The sequence below is a fragment of the Synchiropus splendidus genome, chromosome 4 (genome assembly GCF_027744825.2).
Source record: "Synchiropus splendidus isolate RoL2022-P1 chromosome 4, RoL_Sspl_1.0, whole genome shotgun sequence".
NCBI lineage: Eukaryota > Metazoa > Chordata > Actinopteri > Syngnathiformes > Callionymidae > Synchiropus > Synchiropus splendidus.
The window spans coordinates 10,619,979-10,639,454 of record NC_071337.1 but is presented as its reverse complement, the minus strand read 5'-3'; the positions used below and the strand labels follow the sequence as shown (position 1 = coordinate 10,639,454).

The window sequence follows — 19,476 nt, the reverse complement described above, 5'->3', positions numbered from 1 at the left end:
CTAACTGCAGTTCGGTTGTCCTTTTCCTGGACGGTGAAATATTGCCGACCAACCGCCATGGTGGCTGGGTGGCTCTCATGTCCGCAGCTTCTTAGCCAGTAGTGTGAGTAGTGTGAAATGCCTGCTTTGTTTTGTCATTTTTACATTGTGATGTAAACTTTTAAAGAGTAATAGCATTCCTCATCATGTCAAACTATCAATACCATCTTATTAAAATGAATCATTTTCTCATAAATATCGGCTTACATTTGTCCTTTGACTGGCCGATCATGATGACATAAATGCCCATATCGGCGCCGATAAAACGTCTGGCTGATCGATTGTGCCCTAATCTAAAGTGTGACCAAATGTCAATATAGTAGACTAAGAAAATCAAGTAGCACAAAACAGTTGTCTCATCTATCTAATTTAGAGTAAAGGTCTTCATCATTTAAAGGATAACACAGTTGTTCAAATGACTGTGAGCATCAACCAAGGACTTGAGGACTGATGAAACGGAGGAGCTTAAATCACCTTACTATTAAGTTTGGACAAACGCCGCTGTCATCTTGTGTGCATGTGTGCTGCGGCGCCCTTGAATTCTCCTGCTGGTGTCTGCTGTGAAGCTCGGCCCATTTAGCCTCTCTACCTGGCGTTCAGTTGAAAGCAGATTTACGGCTCATCTCCAACACGTCTTCTCTGCTGTCAGAGACAAAGTGCAGAGTCTCTCTCCCAGAGGCCGCAGCTGTAAGACGGATCAAGTAAAGACGCACGGGTACCATAGAACATCTGGAGAATATCATCCCGCTGTGGTCAAGAGCTCAGCCTCGTCCGTCCTCTCATTCCTGCCTCCTCTTCGCTTTTCTGTTGCTTGGCTGGAATTGCTTTCAAGTACTAGAAACAAACATCAAATTCAGCATCTGCCAGCAGACTGGAGGGAGCCTTTGCGCCATTTCCATTTCCTCACATTAAGTATGACAACATGGAATATGTTCAAGTCTGACGGCTAATAAGTCCAATTATTACTCAGAACTTCAGTTCCGAACATGCATCTTATGTTTGTATCGGCATTTTTTCTGTTCTTCTGCAGAAGGTCATAAAGATGTACTGTAAAGCAAAACCCATTCAGACATGCCACGCGTGGTATATTGACAAATGCAACAGCTAATGGAGTGGATAGGTGCTGTCAACTGAACTTAACTTGTTATTATATTATAACACAAACTTTTCTTCAAAAAAATGGTGACATCAATAGGTCAGGACAGCAGCCACACCTTGGCAGATCACATAGCAGTGGAAAGACACGTGGTGATGCTGGACGATTTGTCTGGGCAGTAGCATGTAGACTGAAAATAGACTTCAAATGGAACCTGGTGGCGCACCACAGGTAAATTTGACAGTGGATGAAGAGAGGTTACTATAGTGACTGAAGATGTCCTGCAGAGAGATAAGAGCAATGTCTGATTCACACGCAGGAGTGAAAGCAGGTCTGGAAAATTGCACGGTCAACAGTATTGAATGACAGATGGAGTTTTCTCCTTTGTCTGCTGAAACAGTTGACAACACCATTTTTTGAAGACCTTAACTGAGAACTGATGAACCTGATTTTAGTTTGGGATTCAGGAAGGGAGGAGCTCAGTAACTTTGAGGGCATGTTTCACAAAATGCTTGCTTAACTTTACATATCTTGCTCAGTTTGGCTGCAAAATTTCAAATGCAAGCAACACAAATAACTGCATCTGTGTTGTAAGATTTGGACAATTGCACTGAATGATTACCCTAAAATAGGCTTTCCACTGAATCTGAAAAGTTTGTATTTCCAACACATGAGTAACAGTATGAGGTGGCAAAAGAAAAATATTTTTTTTATAGGTTTGGGAAAAGCTGTGCTTTTCAGCGTTATGCATAAAAAGCATAATAAATATAAGTCAAGAGAGGTTTCAGTGAATTGATTTGCACAGACTTGGTTAAAAGTAGAAAGAGTTATGTATGAAGTATAAGAAAAGTGGGAGCCCAAACAGACAGAAGTGTATTATTAATTTGGAAGCTTCACTTATTGCAATATGGCTGCAACAATAAATCTGTAAGGATTGTTCAGGCAGAGTCTGGCACTTACAAGATAACACACTTCACCCAGTGTAATAAAAATGTGATGAAAAAGAACAGTCTTACGTTAAAAAAAAGGTGGGTGATGATGACATTCATCAATTTAAGTGACTTATCCATCCATCCATCCCAAGTTTGAAGCTACCGTTCACACTTGTGTTTGTGTTGTCATATTTACCATGTAGTCTCATTCACACAAAATAAATAAATCTTTTTTTTTTTCAAATTCAATGCAACATATTTACAAAAAATAATAAAGCATACAAACATTTTTTTTTTATATTCTGGACCATCTTTCAAGGTTATAGTGGTCTTTTCACTACACGGCCCAAATATCCGCAGTATTCCCCCGACACCCGAATCCAATTCACAGCCAAACAAACCACATTAGCAGCCTGCCTTCTTGTGTAACTCACTTTGGTTCGGTCTCTCCTTTAATACTGCGTGCTGTGTTTCCTGCTTTGTCAGTGGTTCTGTCTTCATGATATATATTAAAAAAAAGCTGATCAATATCAGATAATAGTTGGAGGTGGAGGTCCTAATCATAGTCTTTAAATTGACAATTTATGAGAAGAATTTCCTGGGAAATGTTTCTTTTATACATCAGGTCTTTCATGCTTGACACATGAGTTGTGATGACAGGTGACTTTCTGTAAATATTACCATGTTTTTTTTCCTATTTAATGACACCTCCAAGGGTTTGGAAGAACGTCTGCTACCCCACAGAGAACCAAACGTCAAATGCCACCGTTTTTCTCTCTCTCCTCATTTCCTCTTGACCTCTGGATATTATGCTTCGAACACTTTACTCTTTTTCAATAGTGACGCTGCGGGGTTTTATCCAGTGGGTAGCGGAGATCTCCTGGGTAGCGGAGATGTTCTTTTGAATTAATGCAAAGACCAGGGGCGACAGTGACAGCACCACCAGGGCAGCCATTATCCATGTGCGTGTAATAACTTTGACAAGGTTTTAATTGTTTAAACTTATAACCCAAGCCACTGACTTGATCTGAAGCTACTTTCCAACTTCTTCATACAGAAAGGAGGCACTACAGAAATCTGTGCCTGCAGGATTGAAAAGCAAAGCATGTTCAGAAGACCAAAATGACTCTCATCCTAAACAAGCAAGTGAGTCACTCCAGGCGCAGACCCTCTTTCATCCTTTCTTGACCGCCTACATCAATAGGATAATGATCTTGAGAGCTAAGTTAAAAACCCCAGTATTAATCCATGTATTCAGCTGGGAGTTTTGTAGAACGCTCATTTAGTATGTGGCTTTCCTATTTGACTCTACAGTGGAACTTCCATGGATGAATAAACCAGACACCAATGTCGTTTCCCTCCATTTATTCTCATTCTCATTTTTCACAAATAGCTAAAATAAACTTGGATGGAAACGTTAGAAAAAATCACTAGAGGTTTTTACGCTTGGGGGAGGTGGATTTGTCTGTGCATGGATCCAAGGATATTTTCTGGAGTTCATCAAAAAGGCGAACAGTAATCCTGACCTGTGGTCTGCCAAACACCGACAGGTCAGTCAGCAATCTGTCCATGATCAGTTGTTGACTGTCAGTCGAGTGTGTTGTTTTCATTGTGGCCCAGAGGCGCTCACTGATGACATCCTCACATGGCGCACTCTAACAAGGGATGCTCCGATCGACCGGTCACAGATAGTGATCGGCTGATCACTACCTGTCACTGCCGATCACAACAGCTGATCACGTGTGACAGCCGGCGCTCTGACGAAGCCACGCTGGTTGGGACGTATCCCTTCCTCTCTACTCGCTGCTCACTAAGCAGCTGCATGTCTGTTATGGAGCTTCTTTCAAACTGTCATGTAAAGTTGGCGTCCTGCAGCACATGCACGGGAAAAAGCTGTGCAGGGATGCGCCTTCAAATTATACACACCATTTAAAGCGTCAGCACTTGACGGAGCACGGAGAGTTTACTGGGCTCATGAAAGTGAGAGCGCTGGTTCCTCAGCAGCAGGCTGTTAGCGGTAGCTCGCGCTGGGCCCGGACATTGGGAGTGAAAAGAAATTATTAACTTCACTGAGTTAGATGACCAGCCTTTCTCAGGTGTTGTTTATCCGGAGACGGAAACGACCAGATTTGTTGCCGAGTGCAGTGTTTGTCAGACACCTGAGTCTGAAACTTTTGAAAACGTCCAGAGTGGAAACGTTCATAAATGCAGTGCTCGCTGTCTTGAGTCCCTCTACAGTATGTAAATGTTTCACGGACAGAGCACAGTCTCAAGAGGTTCACCTGCGACGTCTCACATCGAATACATTTTTCAGTTGTCCTTTTGACAGAATAGTTGCTGCATTCAGCAAGGTTTTCTATTTTTTTGCCTTCTTGGAGAGATACATAAAAACATGGGGATGCACCAACTGATCAGCTCTGATATGCTTCATTTAACAGGATCAGCGGCCATTTTCTTTTTTGGAAACCAATCCTTTCTGCTGATCTTATCGTCCACATTCACTCACATATTGTTGTAACATCAGGTTTTAAAGTCGAAGCAAGTCCTTTACTAAAGAACAGACAGACGTGTTGCCAACCAAAACACACAAACAGCACAACAGAACATCATCAAACAAAAACCCTGACATACTACACGCCCCGGTTATGATGCGTTTCCAGTAGGAAACTCATGTCTGTTACAATGCTGTTAGTGTGTTGTTCTCTTAGATAATCCTAAAAATTGCAATGTTATTTACTGCTTATTTATTTCACCTACTTTATTTTCAAAGCAAAATACAGCTGAATTCACAGAGACTGTCATTGTGATGCCTCATCTACCCAACATTCTTTTTTTTTAATATTGAAGGTGTATACTGTGAGTTTTTAAGAAAATTAAGTGACTTGGTATTGGAAGGTCAAGCTTTTCTAAAATAGGTGATCGGGCAGATGACTGCCAGTCTACTGACATTAGTATCTCACCGACCCAGCAACACCTGCTGGCTGTTTCAACCAATTTTAGAGCTCTTGCATTTGCACTGTCTAGTCAAAAATAAAACAAGGTATTCTGCTTGCACTTGGATTTATAAAACAAGCAAAAACTGAGGAGCAGAAAAAGGCAAGTCCAACACTACCACTGCACTTGTCCGGATCACTACCCCCACAACCTTGGATCAGTGTAAGATAAGACATGGATGGATCTGGGAAACAAGGTAACATGGCTGGGAAATCCAACGGCTTTCTTTTCTTCAAAGCCTGAAATTTTCAAACACCGCCCAGAATATAAGACTGAATCAATTGAACAGAAGGCAACTATAGAAGTTTGTTGTTTCCAAGACATTAAAGGAATCAAAAGAAACATGAAGTGCAAATAAATGGTTGTACGTCAGGTACGCGGCAATTCCTCCGGAGCGAAGTACGATTGAAAGATAACAGGTAAGCTCCTGTGGTTCCAGGACAGATAATGGGTCCCAGAGGCCAGGATTAGAGGGCGCCAAGGCCATGGATCCACTCTAATCCTTCAACTCGATCATGAACTGCAATCGGATGGTTCAGAAAACATCAGAAAGAAAAGGGGTCTCATTGCGATGGAACATTGAGGGCCAGTATTGGAAGGATAGAAAAGATTTTGGAGGTTTGTGGGACAAAAGGAAATAATTATGGACCTTACAATTTCAACGTTTTTACAGATCTGTAGTCGACGCCAGGACGACCGATCCATCATGTACGCTCCAATTCAACTGCCAGCAGATTCCGCGAGTGTGTGAGCATGTCCAAAGATACAATGGACGATCCCACACATTTATTAGTACAAGAAATACTTCTCTTTAAATCGCTGTATGTGCAGCACACTCATTCACATCCATTTTACTCCTTAAAATACATGCAAGGCGAATCTGCTTCCAAATGTTCAGCCTATGTTGGCGTGGCAGGTAAATATGTGCAGTTTACTTTCCAGACGGTTTGGCGTCGAAATGTGAGAAAACAGGCAGCATTAATATGTGCGGATAATAATGCGCCGTAAGGACGAGCTTATCGCATGAGAGTGCGAGTACAGTACAAGTGGAGCGGTGAGTAAACACAGCTGTTTGTTCTGTGTTTATGTTTGATTACATGCCAAAGTCGAAAACACTGACAGAAACATGGGACTGATGCCAGAACGTGTTTGTGCATCTGTACATTCCAGTTGGTCTACAGTGTCTTCTGGGGACCCACACTCGTGGTGGTCAGCCCATTGATGTTGCACCAGTAGTGTTGTACTCTAGATAATGTCCAGGTTCCTCCCAGAATGTTTGGAGGCACATTTAATTCACCATTAATTTAATCCATAAACTTGGAGTGGGTGTCAGGTGGAGGTAGAGAAGAAGCAGCGTGAGTGTGAGAGATAAGGAGCAGGGTTCTCCCCAGCGCTTTGGCAGTGCAGAATAGCCCTCCCTTACACATTAAGGGTCCCCTATGCTGGGAGTTATCCAGTGTTTCTGTCAACATGTAGTGAAGTGTGTCTGTATGAGCTGCCTCACCGTCAGTCGAGGAGGACTGTGTTGACTAGTGTTGGGTAGAAGAGGCATCACGAAACAGTATTGCAGGGTTGATGAAACAGGGTCCTAATTTTCAGAGGCTAGTAGATGGCGCTCTTGGTTTAGAAGTAATGTGGGGTTTTATAGAGGTTCAAGTCCCAAACACTTAACAGCAGACAGTGCCATCTGGTGGCCTTTGAAAAACAGGGCACTGTTTCATGAAACCTCATCTACCCATCACTATTAATAACCGATAAGCTCAAGTATTAGGTAGAGAAGAATGAAGGAATAAGTGAGATTACAAGAGGTGATGAGGAGAGTGCAGACAGGGTGGCATAGGAGTAGAAGGCTGACATAGGTGATCTGTGACTGAACAGTCGTAGCAGGACCCGCCATGATTTATGGTTTAGAGACAGAAGCTGTGACACAAAGACAAGAAGCAGATCGGAGGAGTCGAAGGCGACGAAATACAAGACGGGAAACAGGCACATCTGAGGGACGGCTCATGTGGGGAAGTTTGGCGACAATGTAAGTCAGATAGACTCAGCTAGTTTGGACACGTAGAGAGGAGAGACAGGCAACATCAAACCGTGCTACCCAGTAAAAGAAGAGGAAGACAAACAATGAGGTTCGTGGATGTGGTTAATGAGAACATGCTGAGCATAGCAACTTTTCTTTAGCTTTTCCTCCTTATAAGAGTCTGTCTCTGGATTCCCACCAGCTTCCATTACAATGTCACTCTCAATAGTATTTTGATTCCACACTTGGTACCAGTCTCCATCGATCAACCTATCCCCCCGGTACAAGCACCTTTTTGTGACACTGTGGTGAAAGAAGTCAAATACTGTGTAATATATAATTGCCTCCGCGGCTCCTGCGATTATATTTTTGAACCCTTATTATGCAGCGTGTGCCGCAGCTCTGATGTGTGCGGCTTTATCTGACCTTGTTAATGATGGCGCACAGATCGCTTGTCATTAGAAAGTTATTTCTGGCAATATTTTGACATTTTCCATCATGCATTTCTGCAAAAGGTTAAATATGAAAATGGAGTTGGACTACGTCGCCACTGTCGGGTGCCATTACATTCAAGCTGGGATGGCATTTAAAAGAAACTCCTCCGCTGTCTATTTTCAACTCACAATGTTTATCATTAAAAACAAACCAGTTTTATTCACTTTATATGCCAGGTTTGTTTTTTAACTTGGGCAACTTTAATGCAGCAACTTTTTACATTTTTGCAGGGTCTCTGCCAGAAAAGTTCTCCTGTGTTCAGGCTAAGCTTCTGAGTTGTTGGCTTCACGGTGAGGCTTGGACCGTGGCACGGACTGAGCGGAGGCTATTTGACATGGGCAGAACGTAGCGTGGTTGTATTACAAGGGTCGGCAAGGTCACGACGGTCAGTCGGACTGCTGCACAACACGATGAGCAGCAGCACAAGCTAATGACCAGGGTGGAGACATCAAGATAACCGAGTCATCATAAGTTTGGTTTAGTGTTCTGGTTAAGGTGAGCCATTTGCTTTGGATGGTTAAGTTGAGGATGAAAGGCTGAGGAAAGCATTACGTCAATGAGCGGTCCCCACCAAGATAGAAATATAAACATGTGTGTCTGTGTGACCTGTCCGCGGTGACCACCCGAGTCTCACCTTTGAAGCTAAGACTGAGTCCGTAACAAAAATAAACAGAAGAAAATGAATTACATGAAGAAATCAAAATTGCTGTGCAGAAATGTTATTAAATAAAAAAGACGAGACGAGAGATGAAACATATTAATAGAGAGGTTTTATGATTTTATCATCTGGCAAACCATAGTAGTAGTTATGAACAGATCATATATAGAGAACTAATATTACACATTATTACTCAAAACCCCAAAGACAGAAAGTGACTGTAAATAAATGTTTACATTTTGAATTCATTCTGAGTTCAAGAATGGAGGAACAGTGTCATAAACCAATGCAATAGTTTCATGCTGTTGAAGAAAAAACAAGACTGTCAAAGGCAGCCACTGCAAAACATCATCTTAAAAATGAATGCCAGAGGGAAAATAAATACGGCACCTGGGATACTGCCATTCTAAAGGGGTCCGTAGATGCACGGCTGCACCAGCGGTACACACATCACACAGACACGCCTTGAGCAAACTTTCCAATTCAGCAGTGATGCCCTCATTATTACAAACATTTCAGTGTCATATTATTGGAATGTCATCTCCCGGCAGGTGAAAATGGAAAATAGTCCAAAAAAAGTGACAAAGATGCTGCGGGCGAAAAGTGTTTGGAAGCACAGTCGACAGACAGTACAGGTTAATAACCTGTCCAAACTATTAAACACACACAGGACAAATGTTGGCGAGGAATGTAAAACCGCCTGCTCAGCCTTATATTTATAAAAAAAAAAGTTCATGATGACTTAAAGATGAAATACTTGCTACCATGTTGAACCATAATTCAGGTAAGTCAGGATTTCAGAAAAATGCTGTTTATTTTTCTGCCTGATTCCAACCTATTTATTGCCGCTCTGTTTTCTTTTGTTATTTTGCTGCACATTTTTGTTCAGGTTTTCAGACATCCACCAGCCAAACATTCCAAATGCTGTCAGTAAATCACGTCCCACTGCACATTTTCCAAAAAGGCACCAGTGACAGGAACATTCATTCGCTCAGCCTACGTACGCCATTTCCTCACCGCAGAATATCAAGCATTAAGAATCCCATCAGATGTTATGCTGACGACGGAGCAGCGACCGACCGAACATGGAACGTTTTCAACACTTCTCTGCAGGAAAACAATCTCAATGTATTTCTTTCCCTGCGAGTGCCGTGATTTTTGTGCAGTGGGGAATGTTGTGTTTCCACAGCCGTTTCAGTCATTTCCATAGCAGCGTGGAGTTTGGTAGCAAAAGCGATTAAATGCCTGCTGAAGCTCACACGACTTCGGAGCTCTAAAAATAACTACAATTTTCCCAGGCTTTGCCTCTGAAACGGGTGTTAAAATGATCTTTTCAGGAACATCCGAAGACCGTTTTTGTTTCACCAGTAAATCTGGGGTGAGCTCCCTGTGGTTGCTCACCATTGGAGTTCAATGCGGTCCACATTCGATGGCGGCTTGATGGAGAGTACAGCACAGATGCACACTCACATCGACACACAGATGTATTCAGAGGGGTGGAGAGGTTCTCTGTATTTCCCATTTCCTCTCTGTCTGATAGCATTACCATTATCTGTTCCTTGCTCGTGGCTGCCATTTAGGCGCGGCAAGAGCAGAGGACACTGCAAATTGCACCACTATTAACTCATCAACGGGTAGATGTTCTGATGTGCCTGATGTTTGGCTGAGCTGCCACCATGGCCGCGCTGGGAACAGTCCATTAGCACTTCAGAAAAACCTCATTTTTAACTCTCTCACCTTGTTTCTCCATGGATTCCTTTCCCCGTGTTTAAGAGCAATGAAAATGTATACGTAACTGTAAGTCAATTTATTTTTTTATTTTTTTATTTTGTGCAGTTTGCCTATGGTTCTAATGTTATTACCGGTACTTTAAGTGTAGTAGAAGTCGCAGGATGAGTGCATACATTATACTACATTGCACTACATTGTAGTGCTGAATTTGAGGCAGCAGAATATGTAGAAATTGAACCTTCATTAGGAGTAGTTACTCCAAGTGGGATCAGTAGTAATTACTGATGATGACGGTTCATGAAAATGCGTCCTTATTTTCAGAGCCTTAGACTGTGACTTTAGAGAAGAGATGGCGATCGATTGAGGAGACTGCATGAGGACAACTGTAGTAGCAATACTTATAAAAGTGGAAGCATTTGTAGAATTGTTTTTCTGGTGGTGTACCCTACTGTATGTATAGTTGTAGCAGTAAATGCTACAGTGGCTGTGTTTGCCATGTGAGTAAAAGCAGCAGGAGCTTCTGCATTTGAAGTAGTAGTAATGCAGATGTAATGTCTGTGATTTCATAAGTGCAGCGCTCTATAGCTGCAACCAATTTTACCGGTATCTGTGTTGTTGCATCCCTAGTATTAAGTTAGAAGTGAATAATAATCACGATTACTTTCTTTACAGAGAACTTGAAAGGAGTTCGACTGAAGAAATCATGTGCATCTCAGGTGTATTCAGTAGTAATACTGTATATATCCTGTATGTCATTATGACCGGAACATAAACAATGAAAAACAAGGAGACAAAACAAACGGAAAAAAGCCTCCCTGAAGAGTCATTTTTGAGTGAAAGCAGACATTGACAGATGGTGTGGGACCCAACTGTGGTTGTCATCTAGGTGAGTTGAAGTAGTGAACAGAGTGTACTCCCACTCCATCTGCACATTATTTTTCTTCCAATTCAAAAACCACCAGAACTTAGATGTAAAAAAAAAAAAAGGAAGAAAACAACTCTTTCTTCAAGGAATGATTTTGTGGGATTAACTGAAGAAAATAAAACCCAAACCCTTGAGCTTGATGTTCGAAACGTTTGCTTGGCTACAAAATGAAAAGCAGATTTAAAATAAAGAAATTGTTGGGCAAAAAAGTGAAAACCATAGGCATTACCAAAGACCCTAAAAACATATATTAGGATAAGGAAAAGTTAACTTATACGTTCTATGTAGCTCTGACTGCATACAAAAAGTAAGTGATGCATTTTCCTTTTCCGTCTGCCAGTTCTTTGATGCCTTACATAAACAGGGAAATTAAAACTTCAACTGGTAGCTAAAAAAGACAGTCAAGACAGGTCCTTCAGAAAAGTCATGTGAGTCACGAAAAGACAAGACAAGCAAGTATGGATTGAAGTCTGAAGACGAGCAGGCGGCAAGTGATGCTTGAACTTGTAGTCTGGGTTCAATACAAGCAGGGAAGTCAAGCTGTTTTTAGTTTAAATCCACCTGGAGGCTAAACCTTTTGTCTTTGAGTCAATGGGAATTGCTCTTGACAAATTGTTGCCAATAACAGGAACAATTAGATACACTCTGAACACTGTGTAGTTTGACTGTGACTGGACTGTTTTGCACATTACACACCAGAATGTCTTTAAATAAACCACGGAGTCTATTATTTAAAGACCACGACTGGTTAAACATCACTCTCAACCAGATCAAATTGCTCAGAGCTCATCATCATTTCTGTGTGGAGCACTTACCGACACTAATGGGCTAACAACATAAAACTGCTCGTGATTCAATATCACAGTATCTCTATTTTAAATCAGTATGTAATTCCGACCCCATTAGCAGATGCCGTTTTATCTGGAAGCGCCAGCTTCCGCATGCATGGATGTGCAGTTGGAAAGGAACAGGCTGCAGACTGAGGGAAGGCAATTAAATAAGTATTCTGTTGTTGGACTTGAGCTGAAAGGCATTAGCCGCAAATCCCTGCTGCCCACTGTGTTCCTAGCGCACACACTGGCGGGTCAGCGGAGGGGATGTCTGCCTGCTGCGCGACAGGAAAATGCATGGCGGAATGAGAGGAAGACAGAATTGAGCTCTAAAAAAAAATGGATAAAAGAGATAGAAGTTGCAGGTCAATGTGTTCCAGATTTGTAAATTTGATCTGAAAATAGACAAGTTGTCTGCTGATGATGTTCACGGCGGATATTTCCACTCTATTTTCCGGTCTACCCATTGAACGTTAGTTACGCTCTGTTTCAATCTTCCAGCAGATTTGTTTAAGGAGCAGAATTAATATTTGATGTCTGTGTGGCAGCACGAAGCGCTTCAACAAACACACTCACATGACTCTTCAATAATAGGAATGAAAGCAATTATCATTTTCATGATTCTTTCAATGATGCTGCAGACGATAAATATCATTATGATGTTGTTAAAACAAAAGCAACAGCAACATGATGATGATGATGACAACCATGAAGTGAGAGCACTAAAAATAGCGCAAACAAGCCATAAAACCATCATATTAACTGATGGCGATGACAGTAACAATAATATAATAGAAGTTGTACAAATTCCAGTGAGTCCTGGGATACAATTTACCAATAGAATATTTTATAATATTACTCAATGACCATGTTTCACACAGGCACAGCACAAAAAAAAAAAAAGCAGGGTCAGACTGAAGAATACCTGACTGTCCACGTTGGTTGCAAATCTCTTCCACAGCCACTTTCTCTGGCTGACACCAGTCAATGGTAGAAACTTAAATGGCGGGTGATTACACCTGCTATTACGCCGCAACATGTCAGTCACTGCTAGAATGAGGAAAGCAGGAGAGAGCGGCAGAGGAGCTGGACAGTCGTCTGGGGCTCTGGTAATAAGTCTGTATTACTGAAGCCTCACAGCACACAAAGCTGCCCTTGTAGGGAAATGGTCAGATAAATGAATTACTGCCACAGGGGGCTTGTGCTCAGGGAACGCTTTAGAAAGGTCGACTGTGACACTAATGCGTTTCTGAATTTCTATTATTTCTATAGCACGCTAAGTGATTTCCAATTAGAAAGCGGAGAGAAAACAATGTTCATCCTTTAAACTGCCTTATTAAAACATCATCAAAAAAAATCTCTCCAACAAGTTGCTTTTTTTTTCACAATTTTTGGCAGCAGGTTCCTTCTCCTCTACTTCCCCTGGACTGTTGATATCTGCATGAACTATGTCAAATGAAAAACAGAATTCTGGCCACATATATTGTTGGTGGCTGATGAAGCAAGTAAGATGCTTGCAGTTCTTACCAGTTAACTCTGTTGACTTATGGTACCGACTGCTATGGCAGTTTCACAACACGCTGACCACAACTGATACACACCTACAAAGAGCTATTTTGGTATTAGTGTAGCATCCGTGTAGTGTTTTGGTTTAGAGGTGCAGTCGTAGTGTGTGATATGTAATATAAAAATATTAATATGTATCGGTTATCATTCATCTCGGTGCAACATGAGAGGATTAAAAATAGTTTCATAGATGTTCACAAGCTATTATCTTCATCAAAACTAAATGAGGGGAACACAATGGCAGAAAAGGTCGTGGACCAGGTAAAGATGGCCGCAGCTGAGTGTAAGCTTCACCCAAACATATGGAGAGCTTTTGGGTTTTATGGAATTGAAAATGGATCAGCCACTGACAATGTTATGAATAAATAGACCCCACGTGCGGTCTCCTGAGCTTGTGAAAGACAGCATGATAATCTCTATAGAATTTCTGTTTGCATTATACGCTGACACCTTTGTCAGTAATATCTTTGATATGATGTGATTTCCCACTGAATGATTCAGTAGGGACAGGGCTGCGATATTCTTCACCCCAAGCTAGTTACGAATATAACTCCATCTACTTGAGCACTATCTATGTATGCAGTGACTCAGCGAGAAGCTACTGAGTGATGGGTGTGATGAGGTCACCAGCTGAAACATTCAACACAGCCCTCCTGATGTGCTATCATAGAAGTCTGCGAAAAACAGTGACAAAACTTGCGGTTTCCTGAGCTGGTGTGGGCTTCTCAACTTTCTTCCTTTGAGCTGTGTTATTCATACATGAGCCGCACCAGTCTATAAGATGCGGGTGCAGTGGTGCTGTCTGCGCTGTAGACAGGTCAGTGGTGCACCGGCTTAAAAACCATTTTCAAAACAGGGTCCAGCATCGAGAGTGAGAAAATAGCGGAAACAAGCTGCGTAACACAGAGTGTCTTGATTTATCCACGCTGCTCTTACAACAAGTTGAACACAGTGAAGAGAAAGATTACCGATGATCGAGAAGGTTTTAATCAGTGAAGTACAGATCCAGACGTCAGCGATGATCAATGAATAGTCTGGTGATTGTCCAGTCCCGGACTGCTGTTCAGCGCTCCTCCACAGCACCAGTCTCCTGCAGCTCCTGGCTACACACCTCAGTGTTTAGTTCAGCCAGTTTACAAAGTTGTTTTACAGTGGGCTGTATTGTCGGATGTACTTCCGGCATCTAGCGCCAAGAAACTCACCTTCCGTGGAGAGCATCCCGATACAAGGTGCGGCTCTCAAGCCGGGATCAAGTCCGCACCCAAAACCCGACTCGCTAGTGTTCACATCTCGGACTTCTGAGCCGAACGCCATTTGTCTCGAGTGTCTCACATCTTTTATTCACATTAAAGCCCTCAAAATGCACTCATTCAAAATGCATTCTCAGCGCCTGTGTTGCGATTCCAAATCTTGAGGAGATCAACTTTGTTGGTGGAGATGCGGACACGTTGAGCTCTTTAAGGGTATATTTAGCCTCTGATTTCATCGCCTCTCATTTAATCAGATTTCAGCCTGCAAAAATCCATATATTGGCCACGCTGTTGTATAAGCCGCAGGGCTCATACCGCGTTAAAAAAAGGTAGCGGCTTATAGTCCGGAAATTACGGTACCTTAATTTCTGGATTATAGATGCACTTTTTTCTTGCAGTCTGAACCCCCGCGGCTTATACAATGACGTGACTAGTATATGGATTTTCACAGACTAAAGACCGTCGTGCTGCCATAATATTGTGCCCTGTCACATTAAATCGATGGAGCAGAGTCGATCTCCTGGAAAACTGGAAAGGAGAAGCAGCATCTGAGCCCAGCAGCCATGTCAGAACTACGGACATGCGGGCACATTTGATCGATTTAATGTCAATAAAAGATGTGAGGAGTTCAAGATTCAAGTTTAGAACATTGCCCAGTTTGTTTCATGAGTTCATGAGTTAGTCTCAATGCTGGTCCCCATTTTCAGAACTAGTTTAGAAGTGATCCTCATGCATTTTTAATCCACTGACCTTTCTACGGCTCAGACAGCACCACTGCACCCACGGCTTACAGACCGGTGCGACATTTGTATGAACAAATTTAGTGGGTGAGGCTAATATTTTGTCCCTATAGTCAATAATGTGAGGTAGTTTTTATCTCTTAAATTATTTTTGTCACCATTTCCCGATACACAAAGATGATTCCTGTAAAAAAAAAAAAAAAAAAAAAAGAAATCAGAGGTGGAGACAAGGAACAAAGACGACTGGCCACCTACCACTATCGACAACATTGCATTATGGAGAACGCACAGCCATGAAAAAAGGAACAAACCTATTAAAAAAAATCCAAGGAACGCTGCTGAACAAAGTCATAAATATCACATGCAGGCAGAAGGGAATCGCTGGCTATGGACATTAGCATGCTAATTGGATCCTTTCTCCCAGCTGGCATTTGATAGTTTGTGCAACCAGCAGGATAAAGATTCTGTTTTGTGTTTTTCAAAAGCTGAATCAGGGAATATTCATGCGAGCTTAGAATGGACTGAGTACCTCAGACATTTCAGTCTAACGTGCAGCAGCATAGTGTAGATGATGGAAGCTGTTCAACCAAATACTAAACCTCCATAGTTATTTAACGCTGGCATTCTATCCAGAGAAAACAGTAGGCTTCAGGAGCCAAACCAGCATCTTCTGCGCAGTGTCTTGACCCGAAAAGCCTTATCTCATGAAGTTATAGCTCAGGCTGCTCAGGTATTTCCGTATTGGAGGCCTGGGTTGAACACAGCACAGTTCCGGAGGAATTTTCCAGCAGTGCTTTGCAGTGGCTCCCTGGTACATTACACCATATCTCACACTAAACTTTCCAGTTCTGTATTTTTGGAAGGCTTCCGTCATTATCCTCAGCCAGTGTATTATTTTAAGACTCCCGTCACTCACCAGTTCATCACAGGATAGTTCAGCCGATAAATCTGCAATTTACTGACACTGGCACTTTACCGCCAACTCCACTTGTCGGGTCAAATATTGGCTACTCGAACCAGTCATTAATGATGAAAAATGGAGTTAAAGATGGCAACCTTTGCAAGGGAGAGAAGCGGGCAAACCCCCAACCGTTATGGTGGAGTGTGTTGACGCGGTGCAAATCCTTTGGGCAAATTAAATACATGTCAACAAGGAAAGACTCTAAAGACGCTATTGGTGTGTGAGCATGCGAGAAAATCTTTCTCTGGGGGGAAAATGTGATCAGTGGTGGATGCGAGGGAGCACGCCTGACCATGAGCCCTGCAGCAGGAGTCGCAGCTTAAGTAGCTATTCAACAAATTGATGTATTACACGCCAGTAACGTGTCGGAGGTCGGAGGAGACGCGCACGTGAACATGCAAACGCCTCATAAAATGATCTGTCATTGTTCCACACAGACACCTTTCTTTTGCTCTATTCCAGCGCCCCCTGTTGCCGACTTACCTCCTTGGATTTCATGCTTCACATTTGAAGCATGTTTTCATGTTTCTGCTTTTTCGCTCGTGGCGTTCACCTGCGCTTGAGCTAAAGATCTTAGCAGCGAACAGATGCGTGCACAGGGAGGTGCTGAAATCAAATTTCATAATGGAAGCACCTCTCCTGGTGGAGAGGGTAAGCGAGAGTGGACCTTAAATAAAGCTAATGTGACCACAGAGTGGCATCACAGATGGAGCCGCTGCACATATAGCAACACTTAACGTTGATCACATCTTGTAAGCAGCTTGTTTGGAGGTCCAGAGACATCACTGTTTCTTCAAATGTCATTGTCATTCAACAGCCAGCTGAAGGATGGTGAACGTAAGATGAAATGAGGAAGCGTGACATCCTCCTCCGGTAGCTCGGCCTGTCATGTAAACGAAAAGGATCGCCAACATCCATAAGCTCGCACGCACGTGAGCTCCAGAGCCCAAATGTGACATGTTAAATTATGCAGCTTCTTGGAATGTTTCTGCTTGGCTTCCCCTCCAAGGTTTGCTGAACAAGAGTGTAAGTAGATCACCACGCAGCAGCAGCAGCACGGGCTTGTGATAGTGTGGGCTCACAGCACAGGACCGCATCGCACAGTGATGTACCCATTTTCTCCTCAACAACATTTTGCTCAAATACATTACAGCCATGAATGTCATGATGAGGAATTTTGAAGCTGTCAGCCCAAGTTAGATTCATATATTTCTGAATATATCTGGAGCATTGGCAAGAGCCTCCCAATTCATTACGCATCACAATACTTGGATCACGATGCAATAGTACCGCAATATATCACAATATTGCTATATTCCACATTGCTAACAAGAAAATAATTCAGAATTGAAATGACAAACCGAGGACAACTTCTTTTTCGTCACTTAACGTGATGTAGCAAAGATGTTAATCGTCTACCAATGTGCTGAAAGAATCCGAACTTGCAGTACAGCTCACACCGTCATCAAAAACACGTGGAAGTAAGTTCTTGTAATCATTCAGCACAAAAATGAGTAAGCTGTATGTTATTTCCAACCCATCTAAAATGGGAATCTCTACTTATTTAATTAATTATTTATTTAAATAATTATTACCACGATATTTTTAACAGCACTAGTGGTGAGGGAACTCATTGTAATGCTTGTCAAACTCAAGGGTTGGATCCATAAACTTTAGCTACACTATTTTTTATACAGTATATTTTAATGGCCATTTACTACAGAGCACTCACACTCAAATTACACTTCTCATAATGAACTGCAACTGAGCCAAAGAGTCAAAAATGTACGAGCCAAATTTATGTTCCAGACGAAACATAACCTGGAATAAATGCAAATGAACCCTGTTTTAAGCACCTTAAATAGAGCACTAACACCCACCCATATTTTATATTTAATGCATCGACTGTCCTTATTTACTTCACAGCATCAAGACCATTGAATTTCCATCCAGCATGCGAAGCCACTCATTTCACCATGACTTGTGGTTTCTCCCTCACATTATTTTAATTCAATTTGTTACGGTTTACTCAGCAGTTTTTTGTCAATGTAAAGAGTCCAGATCCACATTAAACAGCGCCAGTCCGTCAACTCAACGCGGAGTAGTTAAAGCGCTTGTACGACCGACATTTTTCTCTTCACCTCAGGCCTTTTTGCTCTTTTCAATCTCCTCATAAAGACCTCCCTCCTTTTCCCTGACACGGGCTGCAAATTTGTTGCTTCCCTGCTCGCACATCTCCGGCTGGACAGACAGACAGACTGGCAGGTGGACATGCAGCATCCGTGAAGATGAATGCCCAACTTATCTCGGAGACCTAAAGAGCAGCCGGCCCAATCATCGCCTGAGCTCTGCACAGGACTCTGCCTGGCTGTCTGCATTTCTCCACTCCTGACTATTTCCCCATGGCTCCCTGTCTGTTGCTATAATTGTCTGTTTTGCACACTGATCTGACTCACAGTCATATCTCCTCAGCGGAGCCCCTTCACTCAAAATAAAAAAAAAAAAAAAACCCAGTTGACACTGCCGTTGTTTCAGGCACAATTACGTTAAGACGCAGGAATCCCCAAAAAGTAGACTCCCGCAGATTATGACGGTTTCCCTGCCGTTCACAGAGGCTGGTCAGCATTCACAGATGACTGTTGCCTGTTCTTATTTCTGCCGCGTGTCATCGGGTGTCCATGTCGGAATGTACCTTCAACTTAATCCTCCTTCATCTAATCGATATGTCAGAAAATGAGTGGATGTTTAAAAAAATAAATAAATATCAAGACACATTTCTAATGGATTTTGGCATGGAGTTTTTACCAAGCAGCAAGAAAGAAAGGTCCATTTCAGAACTTGCAAAACACGAGAGATTTGTGGCATCGACCTGCAATGAGACATCTGCTTTGACTTAAGCATGCACTTCGGAAATAACTGTCGATCAATAAATAAAACTTTTCAGGCAGGTCACGTTGGATTGATGACCTCTTTGAAATTGCTCTTTTTAACGGCGTTCAGAAGAGGTGGTTAGATTGGAGGGGAAGAAAAAAGATGGATAGGAAGGAGGGGAAACGGCCAGCAAACCAAGACTGAGGACGATTTAAAGAATGATAAACGCAGTTTATTCAGGAAGAAAAGGACAAGACACATCAGCACATTCAGCCACATTGTTAAACATTTGACAGCCAATGAACAGCATTTTACCATCCAATGTCTTCAATGGTGAGGAATAAAAGTAGATGTATATTTTTTTTATT

The 19,476-nt window shown here is 42.2% G+C and overlaps 1 protein-coding gene across 1 annotated transcript in view; it reads right to left on the bottom strand.

Annotated features, from left to right (window-relative positions):
• The window catches only part of calcr (calcitonin receptor), a 60,754-nt gene that overhangs the window by 40,657 nt on the left and 621 nt on the right, over positions 1-19,476 (bottom strand). The window lies entirely within an intron of this gene.